Source organism: Pongo abelii, chromosome 18 (assembly GCF_028885655.2).
Source record: "Pongo abelii isolate AG06213 chromosome 18, NHGRI_mPonAbe1-v2.0_pri, whole genome shotgun sequence".
Taxonomy (NCBI): domain Eukaryota; kingdom Metazoa; phylum Chordata; class Mammalia; order Primates; family Hominidae; genus Pongo; species Pongo abelii.
In genome coordinates this window covers 21,786,401-21,806,024 of record NC_072003.2, presented here as the reverse complement: position 1 = coordinate 21,806,024, position 19,624 = coordinate 21,786,401, and the positions used below count along the sequence as shown (strand labels likewise).

The window sequence follows — 19,624 nt, the reverse complement described above, 5'->3', positions numbered from 1 at the left end:
ACTGCACTCCAGCCTGGGGGACAGAGCAAGACAAACAAAAAAAGAGGACAGGAGAAGGTCAGAGAAAGATTCTGCCTCCTGAAACCTAAAGCACCCTAACATTATAACAAGGACTATGGGAGTTATGAGCCAGGAGCCGTGGATGAAAACCAACATATATAAAACTGTAATATCATAGAAGACTAAGGAAGACTAAGGAATTATTTTTTTTAAAGGTGAGGGCTGAGAGGAGGAGAGATCTATGTATGGCCTTAGGTGGAACTCATCAAGTCTTGTCAGCTCAAACCATTTTGTTGTTGGTAGTGGTGTGTCCTCTACTCAACATTCCAAGTCCCAAGAGTGAGCAACCAATTGGCCTTACTTGGGCCATGTGACTAGGAAAAGACACCATGAAATCCATCTCTAGTCAGGTAAAGAGATTCCCCAGGCCAGGCGTGGTTGCTTACACCGGTAATCCCAGGCCAAGATGGGAGGATCACTTGAGCCCAGGAGTTTGAGCCCAGCCTGGGCAAACGAGCAAGATGCTGTCTTTACAAAAAAATTAAAAAATTAGCCAGGCACAGTGGCACATGCCTGTAGCCCCAGCTATTTGGGAGGCTAAGGCGGGAGGATCACTGGAGCCCAGGAGGTTGAAGCTGCAGTGAACCTTGATCACACCACTGCATTCCAGCCTGGGAAACAGAGTGAGACACTGTCTACAAAAGAAAAAAAGAGATTTCCCTAGAGGAGGTCAAGACACTGTACCAGATGAAGGGAGAATTAGAGGTTGTAGAGCCAGCACTACCCAATGTCCACTAGGAGTAATGGGAAGAGAGCTATTCTAGAAGAGGAAAGACAGGAAGAAAGTCACACAAGTTGGAGAGTGAAGGAACATCCAATTGACCAAGCAAGAGAGGGAGATGAAGCTTGAAAGGCAGGTTGAAGCCAGATTCTAGAGATGTTTGACTACCAGCCTGAGAAAATCTGTGTTTTTATCAGGTGGGCCATGGGGAGCTATTGATGACTTTTGCCTATTAGGGTAAAGTGATCAGGTCTGATCCAAATATAAAGATTGGCCCAGGCTAGGCATGGTGTCTCATCCTTATAATCCCAACACTTTGAGAGGCCAAAGCAGGAGGATTCTGTGAGGCCAGGAGTTCAAGACCAGCCTGGGCAACATAGCAAGACCCTGTCTCTACAAAAAAATGTGCCAGGCATGGTGATGTGTGCCTGTGATTCCAGCTACTCAGGAGGCTGAGATGGGAGGATCATCTGAGCCTGGGAGGTCAAGGCTGCAGTAAGCTATGATTATGCCACTGCACTCCAGCCTGGGTGACAGAAACCTTGTAAAAAAAAAAAAAAAAAAAAAGATTGCTCCAAGTTGTGGCATAAGTGTGGGGAAGGCAAGTATGACTCTGGGTCTCAGGGACTCAGATGTCACCAGGCAACTCACTCTTTCTGTCTTCCCAGCCCCTCTCCCTTCTATTGGCTTCTTTTTTCCAGATCCTCATCTTCCTCATGGTAGCTGAGCTCCTCAATGCAGCTCCTGTCACCTCCTCTCAAGCCACCTCTCTCAGCTTCATCCCCTGCCAAGCACTAAGCCTTGTTCCCTTGGATCCTAAATTGAAAAATGCAGGGAAGTCCCCTGATTGGCTTAGCTTAGGTCAGGTGATACCCCCAGGCCAATCAATAGGCGTCAAGGGAAAGGCTCTGAAAGAAGGGAGCAGGTCCCTTTTAAGCCATGTGGTTAGTGCAACGCCAAGGATCATTTCCTGGAGGGAGCCTGCTTGCTGGTTTGTGGAGATAAAGCAGTAGAGGTCTAGATGTCTACTATTCGCAGGGGCTCCTTGAACACCTACCATGTGCCAATCACTGGGCTAAATGCTTATCCCATTTTGCCCCTCAACAACATTTTGCGGTCTTATTATTATCCCCATTTTGCACGTGGGCAAACTGAGTCTCAAATAACTTAGAATCACTTGTCTAGGTCAGGTAGCCAGTTTAAATGGCAGAGCAGGGATGCAATCCCAGTCTTTCTGGCACCAGAGCATGAGCTCTTAACCATATTATTCTGCCAAAGATCCATCTTGGGGCCTCATTTTCCCACCCAGGAAGGTATTTGGCAGGGTCACCACTAGCCCTTTTGGTGCCTTTTTTTTTAAATTAGTAAAACCTCCCCTTCTTCAAGACACTTTACTGCCATCTGCTGAAAATTGCCAAAGTAAGTACAGTACACAAATCTATAATGCAGTGATGTAAACAGTGCCCTTTTAGACTGAGACTCTGGGTCAGTCTAATGGCCAGTTTTTCACAGTTGGGCAGGTTGTGTACTGTACCAGGGCTAACATGGTGCAGTGCACAACCTGCTCAACTGTGAGCCTTAGCTTTGATACAGGAAATAGAAATGGCAGCCGGGAGTTTATTGAACAGCAAAGACTAACATGAATTATCTGGAATCATGAATTCTGTGGCCTCTGGAATAGGGTGATGTTTTGGGATGTCTGGAGCTGATAGATCTGGGCTGAAAAGGACCAGGTCGATGGAGATGCCAAGCATTTATTTGTTTTGTTTCTTCTCGCTCCTATGCCGGGTCTTTGCCTTTTGGTGCTTGGCCACTGGAGTGGGTGGCTCCATAAGATGACTCTTGGATGGTTTCAGGCTCTTCCTGGACACCCAGGACTGGTCCATGAGCTTGGGCTCAGCTGGCAAATCCTCAGGGAGATAGACATCTGTGGCCTCTGAGATTGGTAAGGGTAACTGGGGCTCTGGGGCCTGTAGCTACTCTGGTGGGAGGGGGCAGAGGTCAAGGCAGTAGAAAGATCTAGGCTCAAAAGTGCTGGGCCTAGCCTTCTCGGGGGGCTTCTTGGCCAGATTCCTGAGGAGGTCTTTGGTCTTGTTTAAAAATACCTTGAACTTTTTGGCCTTGGAAGTCTTGGAGTGCCTGATGGAGACTTTTGAGGTTTCTGGGGAAGGCTAGAACACTTTGTCTGGAGTATTCATGCCATAGGTCATTGGAACTCTCCAGCAGGATGGAGAGTAACAGGAAACTGTCTTGGATGTCAAGTCTGGGATGCCTGGGGGGAGCCTGTGACAAGCTTGATGGCCTGGGTCCAGGTAAGGGCAGCATTGAGCAGTGCCCAGAGGCAGTGGGCTTACTGGTGGCTGGAGCAGTACCAGAGGTCCTCTGGGAAGGAGGTCACCGCAGTGACCTCACAGGCTATCCTGTTCCTACATAGCAAGGGCAATTCATGAGACGGAGGTGGAAATTCTAGAGAAAATATCTTGGAAAAGAGGTCTTTCATTATATAATCATATTTTTCATTTAATCATTCATCTACTCATTGATGTATTCACTTGTTTATTTCATTCATTCACCCAGCCATCTACCAACTCATCCATTGACATTACTTGCGTGGTAACTCACACATTCATTCATTCATTCTACTTCACTCACTCACTCATACCTTCATTCATTAATTCAGCAAATACTTGCACTGTTGGAGTTGGAGATACCAACACCAAAAATAACAGCAAACATCTACATAGTGTTAAGTGTGTGCCAGCTACTGTTCTAGGTGTTTTAGATTCGACTTAAGCTTCCTAAAAACCTCCTGAAGATACTTGTTATGGAATGAATGTTTCTAGCCCCTTCTCAAATTCATACGTTGAAGCCCTAACCCCTAAGGTGATGATATTTGGAGATGGATCCTTTTGGAGGTAATTAAGTTTAGATGAGGTCATAAGAGTAGGTCTCCTATAAGGGGATTAATGTCTTCATAAGAAGAGAATGAGAGACCAGAGCGTGTGATCATTTTCTCTCTCTCTCTCTCTCTCTCCCCCCCGCTTTCTCTCTCTCTGTCCTCTCTGCCATGTGAGGTCACAGCAACAACACAGCCATCTTCAAGTCAGAAAGAAAGGCTTCTTCAGGAACCCAATCTGCTGGCACCTTGATCTTGGACTTCCCAGCCTCAGAGAGAAATAAAGGTCTGTTGTTATGGTATTTTGTTATAGCCTAGCCTATGGTATTTTGTTATAGCAATCCGAACTGACTAAGACAGAATTATTATTTAGAATTAAATTCTCCGTCTGTTGCCCAGGCTTGAGTGCCCAGGCTTGAGTGCAATGGCAAAATCATGGCTCACTATAACCTCGAACTCCTGGGCTCAAGTGATCCTCCTGCCTCAGCCTCCTGAGTAGCTGGGACTACGGGTGCATGCCACTATACCCAGCTAAAGACAAAAAAATTATTATTTTTTTTTTCTATTTTTATAGATAAGCTGTTCTTCAAGGAGATGGAGATGGAGTAGCTTGCTTAAGGCCACCTAGCTAGTCAATAGCACAGCCAGGCTTTGAACCCGGGCAGTTAGTTATCAGAGTCTGGCCTCTCAGCTGCTATGCTGGGCTGTCTTTTGTTAATAAGACAGCTCCTCTGTTCTCACTCTAGTGGGGAGGCCAGTGTGCATGGAAACCAAGACAATGAAGTGTGATGAAATATAGGATCCACGCAGGGTGCTGGAGGAGTCCTTGGCAAGGTCTCCTCACCCACTCATGCAGGGGGATAGGGTATATGGAAGATTCTTTTCCTAACTGGTCAAGCTTACCTTCCTTATTTGTGATGTCAAGGTCATCCCTGGGTGATCCTTTCATCCATGTGTGATGCAGTTATTCACCAACAACACTTAGTGAGTGCTAACCCTGGACATTGGGGATCGAGAAATGAACAAGGACTATCTCTGCCCGCCTGGAGCTCACAGGCTGGTAGAAGAGACTAGGAGGGAAGGGCAAGGGTGGGCTAGCCAATTAAGACCATGGAGCATGTCTCCGTCTGCCCCTTCTGGTTCCTGTCTTGGTCTTTAAGACCTGTGCTTTCCAAAGTTGTGGGTGGCAAAGTATAGGGAGCCAGGAAACCCAGTTCTAATCCAGTGATTCCTCTGTGAAGCTGTGTGCTCTTGAACAAGTGTCTTTACCTCTCTGGGCTTCATTTTCCTCATCTGTAACATAGAGAGGTAATACAGGATGATTTCCAGCAACACAAGACCATTTATTGTCCCCCAATACCTGTTCTCCACTGTCTCCATAATAATGGAGTCTCACTGGGCACAGATTTGCCAGCTTGAGGCTGTATTTCCCAGTCTCTCCTGCAGTGAGGTGTGGCCATTGGAATAAGTTCTCACTGATGGAATACGAGCAGAAATGACGTCAACAAGCACCTGCATCACTTGCTTAAAAGGAACTTTCTTGCCTTGCTACTTTTCTTTTTCTTTGTCCCATAGGTGAGTGACGGATAGGGTGGGGCCACATCTATTACAGGAAACACAATGGAAGAAAATTTCACCCCTGAAGGACTGTGTGGCTCAGAGTTGCCTCATCGGCCTGGACTGCTCACTTCTGAACTCTTACAAAAGCAAGAAACAGCCTAGGTGGGAGGATCACTTGAAGCCAGGTGTTCAACACCAGCCTGGGCAACATAGCAAGACCCCATCCCAAATAAATTAATAAATAAAATTAGCTGGGTGTGGTGGCATGTTCCTCTAGTCCCAGCTACTTGGGAGGCTAAGGGGGAGGAATTGCTTGAGCCCAGGAGTTTGAGGCTGCAGTGAACCATGATTGCACCACTGCACTGCAGCCTGGGTGACAGAGCAAGTGCCTGTCTCTTAAAAAAAACAAAACAAGACAAAAATAAAAGCAAGAAGTAAACTTTAAAAACCCCACAGCCATTCTATTTTGAGATCTCTTTGTTATAGCAGCTTAGCTTATACACTAATACAGAGTATTTGTTTCTTTTTTCTCTACTCCAAATCTTGTCTTCCTTCCTGCTGCCTGTACCCTTTCTCAACTTATTCCAAGGCAAATGGAACACTCATTTTGGGGTTCTGCCCAGCTAGTTTAAGCAAAAGCTACTTACCCAGCCCAGGAAGCTCCTCTAATGAAGGCTACCAATGAGACATCAGACAAGAGTGCTGGTCCCATCTCATTGGCCAAGAGACCATCACATCAGCCCCAGGTGGTAAGAGTGGCTGCCTTCTTCACAATCACCCCTCTACAGTCAGTGGTGTGGTGGTCTCATAGTAGTTGCTATGGGCAGCACGGCACATTTTTTTTTCCAATGATGCTGTCTGCTTCATAATTTCTAGAATCCTCCTGGAATTCAGACGTTTGTCAATAAGAATAATAATAGCAAACATTAATCAAATGCTATCTCTACGACAAGAACATTACATGCATTTTATTCCATCCTTTTTAGTTATTATTATTTGAGACAGGGTCTAGCTCTGTTGTCCAGGCTGGAGTATAGTGGTGCGGTCATGGCTCACTGCAGCCTTGACCTCCTGGGCTTGAGCGATCCTCCCACCTCAGCCTCCTGAGTAGCTGGGACTACAGGCTCACACCACTACACCCAACTAATTTTTTTATATTTATTTTTTGTAGAGATAGGGTCTTGTTTTGTTGCCCAGGCTGACCTCAAACTCTTGGCCTCAAGGGATCCTCCCACCTTGGTCTACCAAAACACTGGGATTACAGGTGTGAGCCACCACACTGGGCCTCATTCCATCTTTACAACATCATTATGTGGTAGGCACTGTTTTTATTACCATTTTACAGATGAAGAAGCTGAGGCCCAGACAACACAACTTATCCAAGATCACATAGCTAGAAAGCGGCAGAATGGAGTGGTCTGTCTTTCTATATTTGCAAGAGTTTTGCTATTGTGAAAATGAGTCATTGCCTTATTTACTAAATCCCTACAATGTTCCCAGCCCCATAGGAAACCCAAAAGAATGATCAGAACCCAAAGAACTACCAGGTACAGTCACTGTTTCTAGGGTGGGAGGAACCTAGATCCTCCCATGGTATAGGGTAGCAGCTAAGTCGTCGGCTTTGGTGTAAGGCAGATCTGAATTCAAATACCTGCTCAGCCACTGAATGGTTGGGTGATGCTGGAAAAGTTCTTAGCCTCTCAAACTGTTTCCTTCGCTGTGGAAAGGGGAGTTAATAGTGTCTGCCAGTTTGTTAGGAGGAGTCCATGGAGGAAGGGGCTTTGCCACAGTGGGCATTAAGGAAGGGCACTTAAAGTGGAAAGAAGAGACATATCTTCACATTGCCTGCCATGTTTGTATTTGTTTCCATCTAGATTTTTTCTGTTGCAAGTGACAGAAATCCAAAACAAGCCAGCAGTAAGTGAAGTTTATTGGTTCATGTAATTAGGAATCTCAGTGGTGGGCCCAGGGACTCAAACAACAATGTCAAGAATCTCTGTCTTTTGGCTGAGCTCCTCTCTGTGCTTTGGCCTCAATAAAGAAGGAGTCCTTAGGCCATACCAGGCTGCCATCAATCGGCTCAGCTAGGTATTCTAGAGGGAAAACAGCTTGGTATCAGAGGGAAGAGATATTAGTCTCTCCTGGTAAAATCTCAGAGAACCATTTGATTGGACCAGGGGAGTCATGTGACTCCCCTTGAAACAACCACAGTGGCCAGAAAAATGATTCCTGAAGTACTCCATAGCTCAGTCTTCATATCTGTAAAATGGAGATAACATGTACCCCCAACGGAATTGCTGGGAGGGGCTTAGCTGAGATAACACAAATGAGGTGCCCAGCACACAGTGGGCTCTTGGTAAGGATTGGTTCCTGGTACTGTCCCTCCCTCACAGCACCCAACCTCAAGTCTGTTATTTTTATGTAAACATGTTTCTTCCCTACTGGATTGTGAGCCCTTCAAGGAAGGAGGCTGAGTATAATCTAGTGTTTTTAGAGCTATAACAGCCTGGCAGCCACAAGAGTAGGATCAGAGGCCCGGCACGGTGGCTCAGGCCTATAATCCCAGTACTTTGGGATGCTGAACAGAGAAGATTGCTTAAGGCCAGGAGTTCAAGACTGGCCTGGGCAACACAGTGAAGCCCCATCTCAGTCAGAAAAAAAAAAAAAAAAAAAGAGAGAGAGAGCAAGAAGGATCATCAAACAGGTAGCAAGCACATTTTTTCTTTCTTTCTTTCTTTCTTTCTTTCTCTTTCTTCTTTCTTTCCTTTCTTCTTTCTTCTTTCCCCTTCCTTCCTTCCGTTTTTAAAGTGAAAGCAAGTTTATTAAGAAAGTAAAGGAATAAGGGAATGGCTGCTCCATAGGCAGAGCAGCCCCGAGGGCTGGTTACCCACGTTTATGATTATTTCTTCATTATATGCTAAATAAGGGGCAGATTATTAATGAGTTTTCTGGGAAAGGGGTGGGCAATTCCCAGAACTGAGGGTTTCTCCCCTTTTTAGACCATGTAGGGTAACTTCCTGATGTTGCCATGACATTTGTAAACTGTCATGGCACTGGTGGGAGTGTAGCAGTGAGGATGACCAGAGGTCACTTTTGTCACTCTCCTGGTTTTGGCCGGCTTCTTTACTGCAACCTATTTTATCAGGAAGGTCTTTATGACCTGTATCTTGAAGCACATTTCTTTAGATCTGTCCCATACCCTATGGAGAACTATGCACAAGCTACTGATTCCTTCACAACTTGCCGTAAGGGTTCCAAGGCACGTGTGCCCAGAACACAGAGCTCTCAATTCTTACATCAAGTCCTCTGTTTGTCTCTTTAGTTATAGGCTCTTGGAAGTAAAATTGTCGGGTCAAAAGCCATTGAACATGTCCAGACTCCCAACAAAAATTCCCAAACTGCTTCCAAAGTTTCTCAAATAAGCCTTCCCAATAACAGTATGTGAAGGTGTCTATTTTACTACAACACCTCCAACACCAAATGTTTTCTATCTTTTACGTTTCTGAAGGAAGAATCATGGCATCCTGCTGATGTTTTGGTTCCCTATATCTTATTACGGAGCTGGCCATGGTTACGGCCATTTGGATTTTCTCTGAGCCACTTCTTAGCAGAAAGGGACACACAGCCCATATAATGACATTGGGGCCTCTGTATCACATTTTCAAATCTCCCCATGCTCCTAATGCCTATTGCAGGAAATGGAACAAGGTTGGTGCTCATTTGTATCTGTTGAAGGGCACTGAGTCTCTTTGAAGTCAGCAGTGGTCTTGCCAAGCTGTTCCTTGTGGCTGGAAGCACTCCAGCTTTAGAAATCACACAAAGCAAACAGTGAGTGGAATAAATATTTGAGAAATTTGGGGCCACGGTGGCTTTGATTGTTAAGCCAAGTGTCTTGCTGAGGGGCAAGAATCTGAGACTGACAGATCACAGGCTATGGAAGACTTTGGTGGGTTGGACCCGCTGTGCTATTTGGCAAACCTGCCCCCAAAGACTCATTTGGAAGCTACAGAGCAAATAGTTCAAGGCTACTGCGGAAAGTGCTGCCTCATGGGACATGTCTTGGAAGTGACTTGCTGTGTGACTCATAGGCTTTTTGGCCGCAAGGAACTCAGAGGGGCGGCATCAGCTTACCCTGACCACTAGTCAGACTGCATCAAATCATGCCCTCCATGACAGCTAAAGTGCCCACCAGTCCCCCAGCCTGGCCCTGGAGACTGGTCCTGACCTGGCCTCTACCCTCCCTCCCAGCGCCATCTCCTATTGTTTCCGTTCCTGTGTATTGAGGACAATTGTTCCCACCTCTTTGGGTATGAGCATAAGTTTCAAATCGGAGAACTCTGTGTTCAAATTGTGGCTTTATTATTACCGAGTGCTGAGCATGGTGCCTGTTACGTAGGAATGAGTCAATAAATAGTTTTATTTTTATTTTCTTATTAAAAACATTTTTTTTAAAAGAGATGAGGTCTCTCTGTGTTGCCTAGGCTCGACTCTAACTTCTGGGCTCAAGTGATGCTCCTGCTTCAGCCTCCTGAGTAGCTGGGACTACAGGTGAGTGTCACTGCACCTGGATTACAAAAACAAGTCTTAAAACACATGACTCCTGGTCACTGAAAATGTGTTCCCTAGACCAGCAGCGTAGGTAACACCTGGGAACGTCTTAGAAATGCAGGCTCTCAGGCCCTGCTCCAGACCTGCTGAACAAGAATCTGCATTTTTACAAGATCCCCAGGTGACTTTTATGCACATAAGAGTTTGAGGAACACTGACCTAATTCATAGAATTGTTCTGAAAACCAGTGATATCAGATGTGTAAGTGCCTGGCAAAGAGTTTGGTATATCATAGATGCTCAAATGATGAGTCATCCCTTTCTCTGTCTCTTCCACACTCCTGTCCTAGAATGCAAAATCTCTGAAGCCAGGGGCCCTGTCTCATTTCTCTTGAGACCATCAGCCAGATTTCACAGCTGACTCATAGTAGGTGCTTAGAAAATTTTTAAGTGCTGACAGTTTGCCATAGTTTAGTACAGTAATTTTTCAGGCTGCAGGTTGCAAACCATTAGTGGGTTGGGAAATAAATTTAGTGGACTTAGTGGATTTAAAAATAATTAGAGGAGGATTCTGGGAAGATGGCAGAGCAGGAAGCACCAGGAATCCATCTCCCTACCTAAATAACAATTGCACTGGCAGAATCTGTTTGAGGTAACTATTTTTGGCTGAGCACAATGGCTCACACCTGCAATGCCAGCACTTTTGGAGGCCGAGGTGGGTGAATCACTTGAGCTCAGGAGTTTGAGACCGGCCCATGCTCTCTCTCTCTCTCCTCTCTCTCTCTCTCTCAATCTCTCTCTCTCTCTCAAATACATATATATATATGTATTTGATGTAACTATTTTATAACACTGGCATCTATTTGAAGGATTGCAACTTCCAAGAGAAGGCTTGGATGGTAAATTGTGGTTAATTTCAGTCAATTTCAGCTGGTAGCAAGATAACAGTTACCTATCCTCAGCATGGTGGCAGGGGACTGTCCACATGTTCCTATAGCAGCTTGCAGGGTGCAAGGGAGCCAGGGTGAACAAAAGGAGCTTTGTCTTTAAAAAATTGGGGATCTGTGTTCTGATTGTGATTGCTGCTCCTGATTATGAAGGTGCGGACACATGGTGGGTAGCCATTGTTGCCCATCTCCCTATGCTATTGCAAGCTCCTCCCGCTCTGGCTGAAGCAACTTCCAGGGGATTTAAAGGGCCCTTTTTTTTTTTTCTTTTGTTCTCCTCAACCCGGGGGGGTCCCACAAGAAAAGAGAGAGAAAGGGGCAGGGAGATTTGTTTTTTGTTTTTTGTTTTAGAAATAATGGCTGAAAATTTCCCCAAATGATGAAAGACATAAATATAAACATCCAAGAAGTTCAATAATAATAGGATGAACTCAAAGAGACTCCTACAAAAACACATTATAATAAAACTGTTGAAAGCCAAAGATAAAGAAAAAAAATCTTGAAAATATTGAGAAGCAACTTGTCACATATAAGGGATCCTCAATAAGATTATCAGCAGATTTCTCATTAGAAACTTTGAGGGCAAGAAGGCAGTGGACTGATATAGTCAAAGTACTGAAAAAAAAAAACTGTGAACCAAGAATTCTGTATCTGGCAAAACTATCCTCTCAAAGTAAAAGAGAAATTAAGACATCCCCAAATAAACAAAAACGAACTGAGGAAGTTCATTACCACTAGACCTGCCCTGCAAGAAATGCTAAAAGAAGTCCTGCAGGTTGAAATGGAAGAACACTAGACAGTAATTCAAAACTGTATGAGGAAATAAATATTTTAATAAAAATAAATACATGGGTAATTATAAAAGCTTGTATTATAGTAACTTCGGTTCATATTAGTGTACATTTTGTTTTCTACACTATTTAAAAGATTAATGCATAAGAAATTATTAGTTTTGGTTTTGGATACACAATGTATAAAGATGCAACTTTGCAATATGAATAACTAAACAGGTGGGGACAGAGCTGATAGAAGCAGAATTTTTGTATGTTATGGAAGTCATGCTGGTTTAAATTCAGATCAGAGTGTTATAACATTAGGATGTTAAATGTAATCCCCATGGTAACCACAAGGAAAATAGTGGAATATACATTTATACATAAAAGGAAATGAGAAGGGAATTAAAACATGTCACTACAAAAATGCCAAATAAACACAAAAGAAGACAGGAGCACAGGAAATGAGGGACAAAAAAGCTTAAGGCATATAGAGAGCAAATAGCAAAATGACAAAAACTGAGTCCCTCAAGTCCCTCAGTAATTACTTTAAATTTAAATGGATTAAATTAAACAATCTGAAAACAGAGATTGGCAGAATGAATTGCTTAAAAAAACACCATCCAACTATATGCTGTCTACAAGACACTTCAAATCTAGGGATACAAATAGGGTGAAAGTGAAAGGATGAAAAAGATATTCAACACAAATAGTAACCAGAAGAGAGCAAAGTGGCTATAAACGAGCCACTCACAAAAAGACAAATACTGTGTGATTCTACTTATATGAGGTACCCAGAATAGTCAGATTCATAGAGATAAAGTAGAATGCTGGTTGGGTGGGGAGAAGGGTGAGGTGGGAAGGAATAAAGAGTTATTGTTTAATGAACAAAGAGCTTTAGTTTTGCGAGATGAAAAAATATCTGGAGGTTTGGTGTGGTGGCTCATGCCTGTAATTTGAGGTGAGAGAATTGCCTGAGGCCAGGAGTTCAAGACCAGCCTGGACAACACAGAAAGACCTCATCTCTTTCTCTCTCTCTCTCTCTCTCTATATATATATATATATGATGTATATATATATATATTTGATGTAACATTTTATAACTATTTTATAACAGAGAAAGAGGAGAGAGATAGAGATTTGGTCTGGAGAAGGATTATGATAATAGTTGCAAAACAATATGAATGTCCTTAATACCACTGTAAACTTAAAAATGGTTAAGATGATAAACTTTATGTTATGTGCATTTCACCAATAACACATAAAAATGTGTTATTCAAAAAATAATAATTAGAATAGATACGCTAAGTGTTGTTTTGTGAAATTTTGTTTTTGTTGTGTGTGTGCATTAGTGCACATGTGGGTGTGTACTAGGTCACCATGTAAAATGTGTATCTTCCTGAGGGTCATTGTCTAAAAAGTGTGGAAGCCAAGGTTTAGTGGTTCTGTGCATAGTTTCCGGAGTCAGAGTTGGATCCAATTCCAGTGCTTCTATTTATTGACCCTGTGCCCTTGGGCAAGTTACTTAACCTCTCTGAACCTCAGTTTCCTCATTTGTAAATGGAGATAAGTGTAAGGCTCATTATATAGGATTGTTATGAGGAGTAAATGAAAGGGTTAATGTAAGTTGGGTGGCATCTTGCCTGGTACACTGTAAGAGTTTCATGAATGGCATTGGCACCATTAGAATTAGAATTTTCTGTCTAAATCTAATAGGGAAATCAAGGAAGCAATATGGCCAAATAGGAGGTATATTTTGACTACAGGAAACGGGAGAAATTTCCTCCAGCCCTTTGCAGACTCCAGGCTTGGGCAATGAGAGAGACTTCCTGGAGAAGGCAAAACTTGGGCTGTCATTTGAAGACAGGTAAGATGTACGTGGGTGAATGGGATTGTACAGGCCCTTTCTAGAAGCCAGCAGGGCTGCAAGCAAAGGATGGCAGTGTAGAGGCTCAGAGGCTCAGTCCTATTTCTGGCTTCCTGGAATTCATGGTAAATATCACAATCAGTGGGGATCCCTCCCTATTTGGATGGGAAGAAACTTGCCTGGTTGAGAGGAAACCCTCTGGGCAAGGCTATTTTTATTTGGTGAGAATGTTCTGTTGGGACTGGGGTAAAAATGGCCCTCCATCTGTCCAGTTGGATTATTGGCACCTCCATGGAAGAGGCAGGGTTGAGAAATATAGCAGAGGCTCCCAGCAACTGATTCTTTTTCCTCTGGGCAAATCCTCTGGATTTGGGCCCTGGAAGTTCTTTTAAATCAGACACCACAGGAGAGAATGGAGCTTTCCCAGGCACATAGTAGGTACCCACTCATTTATTTACTTTTTAACTGTGATCGAATATACACAACAAAATTCACCATTTTAGCTTTACCATTAACTTTAAATTTACCATTAAACTTAAAAGTCGTTTACTGTAAACTGACAATTTATAATTGCATAAATGTGTGGGATGCAAAGTGATGCTATGATTTATGAATACAATGTGGAATAATTAAATCAAGCTAGTTAACATATCCATCACTTCAAATATTTAACATGTTTTTGTGGTGAGAGCATTTGAAATTTACTGTCTTGCAATTTTGAAATGTACAATACTCTATTATTAATTATATTCGCTTCACTGTGCAATAGAACTCAAAACAACATATACTCCTCCTGTCTGAGATTTTGTACCCTTTGACAATCTTCTCAGCATTCCTCCAAGCTTAGCCATTTTTTTCTTATTATTACATTTTTTAGAGACCATGGTAATCTTCTCTATATCATTCCAATTTTAGTGTATGTGCTACTGAAGTGAGCACCTTAGCCATTTTTTAAGTGTACAATTCAGGGCATGAAGCACACTCACAATGTTGTGCAACCATCACCACTATCCATTTCCAGAAGTGTTACTTTTTTGTTGTTTCTTGGTGTTTTTGTTTTTGTTTTTGTTTTTGTTTTGAGATGGAGTCTCACTTTGTCACTCAGGCTGGAGTGCAGTGGCTAAATCTCGGCTCACTACAACCTCCATCTCCCGGTTCAAGCGATTCTCCTGCCTCAGCCTCCCGAGTAGCTGTGATCACAGGTGTATGCCATCATGCCAGGCTAATTTTTGTATTTTTAGTAGAAACAAGGTTTTGCCATGTTGTCCAGGCTGGTCTTGAGCTCCTGACCTCAGGTGATCCTCTAGCCTTGGCCTCCCAAAGTGCCGGGATTACAGGTGTGAGCCATCACTCCCGGACCATTTCCAGAACTCTTTCATCCATCCTAACAGAAACTCTTCACTGGTTAAATAATAGCTCCCCATTCCCGCCTCCCCCTAGCCCTTCCAGTCTGCTTTTGGTATCTACGAATTTGCCTACTTTGGGTACCTCTTCTCAGTAGAATCGTGCTATATTTGTCCTTTCGTGTTTGGCTTGCTTCACTTAGCATAATGTTTTCAAGCTTCACCTGTGTTGTAGCATGCATCAGAACTCCATTCCCTTTTATGGCTGAATAATATTCCTTATAATTATTATTATTATTTGAGACGGGATCTCATGCTGTTGCCCAGGCTGGAGTGCAGTGGTGCAATCTCAGCTCACTGAAACCTCTGCCACTCGGCTTCAAGTGATTCTCCTACCTCAGCCTCCTGAGTAGCTGAGATTACAGGGGCACACCACCACACCCAGCTAATTCTTGTATTTTTGGTAGAGACAGGGTTTTGCTATGTTGGCCCGGCTGGTCTCAAACTCCTGACCTCGAGTGATCCACCTGCCTTGGCCTTCCAAAGTGCTGGGATTACAGGCGTGAGCCACCAGGCCCGGCCTCTTAATTATTTTTAATAGAAGAAATGAAGAAACTGTAGGCCTTGGGTTTTCCAAAGTGCTTCAACAACTGCATGGGGAAAAACAAAAGTCACTTGTGAGTAATTTCATGATGGTAATATTATTACCTCCATCCTACAGAGAGCTGTCCATAACCAAGTGAATGGCAGATGCATCAGACAGCGAAAACTCAAGCAGACACTGAGAATGATCCTATGGTTTAAGAAGAATGCATGTTTGGATTTCTGAGCTAAGGAATCTGGGAGTGGCCAATTTGAAGATTCACTCCTTATCTATGAAGGGAATCTGAATTTCTGGCTTATCCCTTGGAATGCAGGCTGTCTGGGGGATCGAGGCCCTTTGTGTTGGGTTAAATGGAGATTGCTAGGTGGAGGTTGCTAGGTGGAGGTTGCTAGGTGGAGGTTGCTAGGTGGAGGACGCTAAGTGAAAACTGGTATATAAACTGCATGCTTTTTACAAATGGTAGTGGTCCTCCTGTCCAGCCTGCCACTCCTGGACTGCTCGGTATTCGAGTCCTCAGTGAACCCTGTGTCTTATTCACTGGCTCTGGGTATCTCCTTTGGCCTAGTGGACATGGTGCCAAACCTATGAGAGTCAATAGGGGTCTGGCTTGACACCAAGCTATTTCATGGCCCCAGTATGCTTCCAATTAAATGAGCTCTGCTGGAAAGAAGCTTTTTGGATTTTTCTTCCCTTTTATTGTCCTGGTAATTTGGAAGTGACAAATTGTGATGGATTTGTATTGTGCCAACTTAGCGAAATTTGAACTGCATTTCTCAGAACTCACTTCCGTGCAGAGTTCCAGGTTGACATGAGCCACAGGGACATTTTGAGTAAGAAGATTCAGAAGGTGGACACGGGGCAGCAGCCATGTTGCTTTCTGTGCTGGGGAGGCCGGAGCCTGCAGGGGGTGATGCAGCTCAAGCACATTGTCCCTTATCTGCTGGTTCACCTGGTTGGTTGGAGAAGCAGCCAGGCCCACAGTTCCTGGATCCTCTTTCCATTCTCTCTACTCCTGGCTCAGATGCTCGTTAAACTGCACAATGAAGAGCACCAGCTACTGCTGCAGGATTCTCCCATCATTGATGCTGGAGACTTGGAGGCAGTGAGAGACCTACGTGAGCTCTGGCCTGTCCTCTTAGTTCCAGCTGTCTCTCAGGTTCCCGTTTGTCCTTGCGATCCTCCACTTCATGTCCATCATCCTTTCCTGCCTATCTGTCCCATGGATGTCAGGTTCTAGCACAAGACACAGAAACAGCGGCCTCATGTAGACTGTGCCCCCAGCTCCCACCATTGCGTAGGGTCAAATCACTGTATAAATCCCTTAGGACATATATCTCCTGGTGATGTTGTCTCTCTTGACTGAAATGCAGCCCTGACTAATATGCAGATTCTTAGACCTGTTAGCTCAATTAATGTGTACACTCTAGTCCATGTACAGGCAGAGGAGATGCTGTTATCCCCATTTTATTGAAGAATAGACAGAGACTTGAGTAATGGACTCAACTCATAGCAATAGTAAGTGTTGGAACTCCTGCAAGAACTAGGACTTTCTGATTCCTAGCCCTGCCCTCCTTTTGCTATGCTCTGAGGCTCTCTCTTTCCTCAATCAGTCAACAGCTCCAAAGATAAGGCTAAAGAATCCCAGAACATCCACTTCCTCCTGCAATTCTGTGTCCTACTTTGCAATGGCCGTACAGGCTGTCACATTGGGAGGACAACATTGAGAAAGACCTCTGGGTCCATGATGCCCTTGACATTGCTGGGTGGGTGGAAGAATCTGAAGGACAGTCTGAAGGGTCTTACCACCTGCGTTGGACCCTCTAAAGCCTTCTCCTTTAAGGGGGGGTGGACAATCTGCCTGACTCTTTGCTTACCCCTTTCTATTTCCTCTTCTCACAGATGAGCTTCTACTTTGAGTGGCCAGATAACAAGTCCCTGATAAGGCCATGAAGAGTAATGGGCAGAGTTACTCTCCATTGAAAGGCATGTTAGTCAGAGTCCTCCAGAGCAACAGAACCAACAGGATGTGCATTAAATCAATGAATAAATAAATATCTAAACATTTTTATTTTAAGGAATTGGCACACACACAAGTAGGGAGGTTGGCAAGTCCAAAATCTGCAGGGTAGGAAGGCAGGAGACCCAGGGAAGAATTGATGCTGCAGTTCAAAGTCGGTTGGTGGAGTTCCCTTTTGCTTGGGGGAGATCAGTCTTTTTCTTAAGGTTTTCAATGGATTGGATAAGGCCCACCCACATTATGGAGATGTGTAAGGGTTCTTTGTAGAAACAAAACCAATAGGATGTGGGATACACACACCACACACACTCACAGAGGGAAGAGATATACTTACTATAAGGAATTGGCTCACATGATTATGGAGGTTGGGAAATCCTAAGATCCGCAGGATGGATGGGCAAGCTGGAGACCCAGGAGAGCTGATGGTACATTTCCTGCCTGAATATGAAGGCCTGAGATCCAGGAGAGCTGCTGGTGTAGTTCCAGTCTGAAGGCTGGCAGGCTTGAGTCCCAGAAAGAACTGATGTTTCAGTTTGAGCCAAAGGCAGGAAAAAAGCTGATGTTCCAGTTCAAAGGCTGTCAAGCAAGAATAATTCTCTCTTATTCAGGGGAGGGTCAGCCTTTTAGTTCTAGTTGGGCATTCGGCTGACCGGATGAGACCACCCACATTAGAAAGGGCAATCTGCTTTACTCAGTCTGCCGATTCAAATGTGAATTTCATCTCAGAGACACACACCCTGAATGATATTTGGCCAAATATCCGGGCACCCTATGGTCCAGTAAAATTGACACATAAAATTAACCATCATAGGAAAGTAATTGCTTTACTCAAAGTCTACTGATTTAAAGGTTAATCTCATGTAAAAACTACACAGCAACATCCAGATGTGTTTGATCAAATATCCGAATACTGTGGCCTAGCCAAATTGACAAAAAATTAACCATCACCAAAGGTTTCACCCATACATTTTCTGCTATTTTCTCTCTAGGTTACATGGGATTGATAAACTGAATCAGGACCTCTCTTTATTTATTTATTTAGAGATGGAGCTCCCACTCTGTCACCCAAGCTGAAGTACAAGTGGTACAATCATAGCTCAGTGCAGCCTCAAATTCCTGGGCTCAAGTGATCCTTCTGTCTTGACCTGCTGAGTAGCTAGGCCTACAGATGCATGCCACCATGCCAGGATAATTTTTTATTTTCATTTTTTGTAGAGATGGGGTCTTGCTATATTGCCCAGGCTGGTCTTGAACTCCTAGACACAAGTGATCCGCCCACCTTGACCTCCCAAAGTGCTGAGATTACAGGCATGAGCCACTGCACCCAGCCAGGACCTCTGTTAGAACCCACTCATCTCTCCTTGTCCATGTTTATCCCATGTTACTGTTTTCAGACACGGCTCCCAAATTCTTTGCCACACTTCCCATTGAGAGAGATAGGGGTCTATGTTCCCTTCTTTAGAATCTGGGTTCAATGACCACCTGACTAGAATAATATGGCAGAAGTGACTCCATGCCAGTTTCCAGGCCCAGACCTCAGGAAACTCACAGCTGTAGAATGCAGCAGCTCATGCTTATAGTCCCAGCACTTAGAGAAGGGAGGATTGCTTGAGCCCAGGAGTTCAAGGCCTGCCTGGGCAACATAGCGAGACCCTGTACGAAAGAAAGAAAGAGAGAAAGAGGAAAGAAAGAATGAAAGAAAGAAAGAGAAAAAGAGAAAGAGACAGAGAAGAAAGAAAGAGAGAGAAAGATAAAGAGAAACACAGAGAGAAAGAAGAAAGAAGAAGATAGAAAGAGAGAGAAAGAGAAGAAAAAGAAAGAAGGAAAGAGAGAGAGAAAGAAAGAAGGAAAGAGAGAGAAGGAAAGAAAGAAAGAAGAAGAAAGAAGGAAAGAAAGAAGAAAGAAAGAAAGAGAAAAACTAATTCCCAGCATTTACTTCCTATCACTCGGAAGCAACCATGCTGTGACGAAGTCCAAGCAGCCTGTAGAGATGCTCCCACATAGAAAGCCCTGTACTCCTTAGCCCTCACCTCCAACCCCCACCTCACCAGCCCTAGGGTAGGTGGGTTTTTATATTTAACTGTGGGTTACTCTGGATCTTAGGTTTATCAATACGTCACAGAGTCATTGCCCGCCCAGGGAGTTTCACAGTTTGTTCCCAGCAGGCTGGACCCAAAGTCCAAGTGCTAATGGTGGGATTTCATCCCATTAGAATATTTATGCCAGTTCATATTTCTCCTGTTTCTAGCCCCTGCCTCCCACCTCTTAGCCACATATTTCTGAGATGGG

At 43.9% G+C, this 19,624-nt stretch overlaps 2 long non-coding RNA genes and 1 pseudogene across 3 annotated transcripts; 1 reads left to right on the top strand and 2 right to left on the bottom strand.

The window, feature by feature from the left end:
- The first annotated feature begins 2,402 nt into the window (after nucleotides 1-2,402).
- On the top strand, nucleotides 2,403-19,295 carry LOC134760424 (uncharacterized). 2 transcript variants are annotated; one of them, XR_010137838.1, is made up of 4 exons: nucleotides 2,403-2,726; nucleotides 3,856-3,963; nucleotides 9,719-9,785; nucleotides 15,436-19,295. It is a non-coding gene; the product is annotated as an uncharacterized LOC134760424 (long non-coding RNA). The 2 variants fall into 2 exon arrangements; XR_010137837.1 differs by lacking the exon at nucleotides 2,403-2,726 and having other exon boundaries at nucleotides 3,833-3,963.
- LOC129050934 (uncharacterized) lies at nucleotides 2,521-5,993 on the bottom strand. Its single transcript, XR_008514846.2, has 4 exons — nucleotides 5,885-5,993; nucleotides 5,038-5,280; nucleotides 4,581-4,674; nucleotides 2,521-3,946 (listed from the first exon to the last, which is right to left on the bottom strand). It is a non-coding gene; the product is annotated as an uncharacterized LOC129050934 (long non-coding RNA).
- LOC112131399 (U6 spliceosomal RNA) lies at nucleotides 14,210-14,310 on the bottom strand (annotated as a pseudogene).
- Nucleotides 19,296-19,624: the final 329 nt, after the last annotated feature.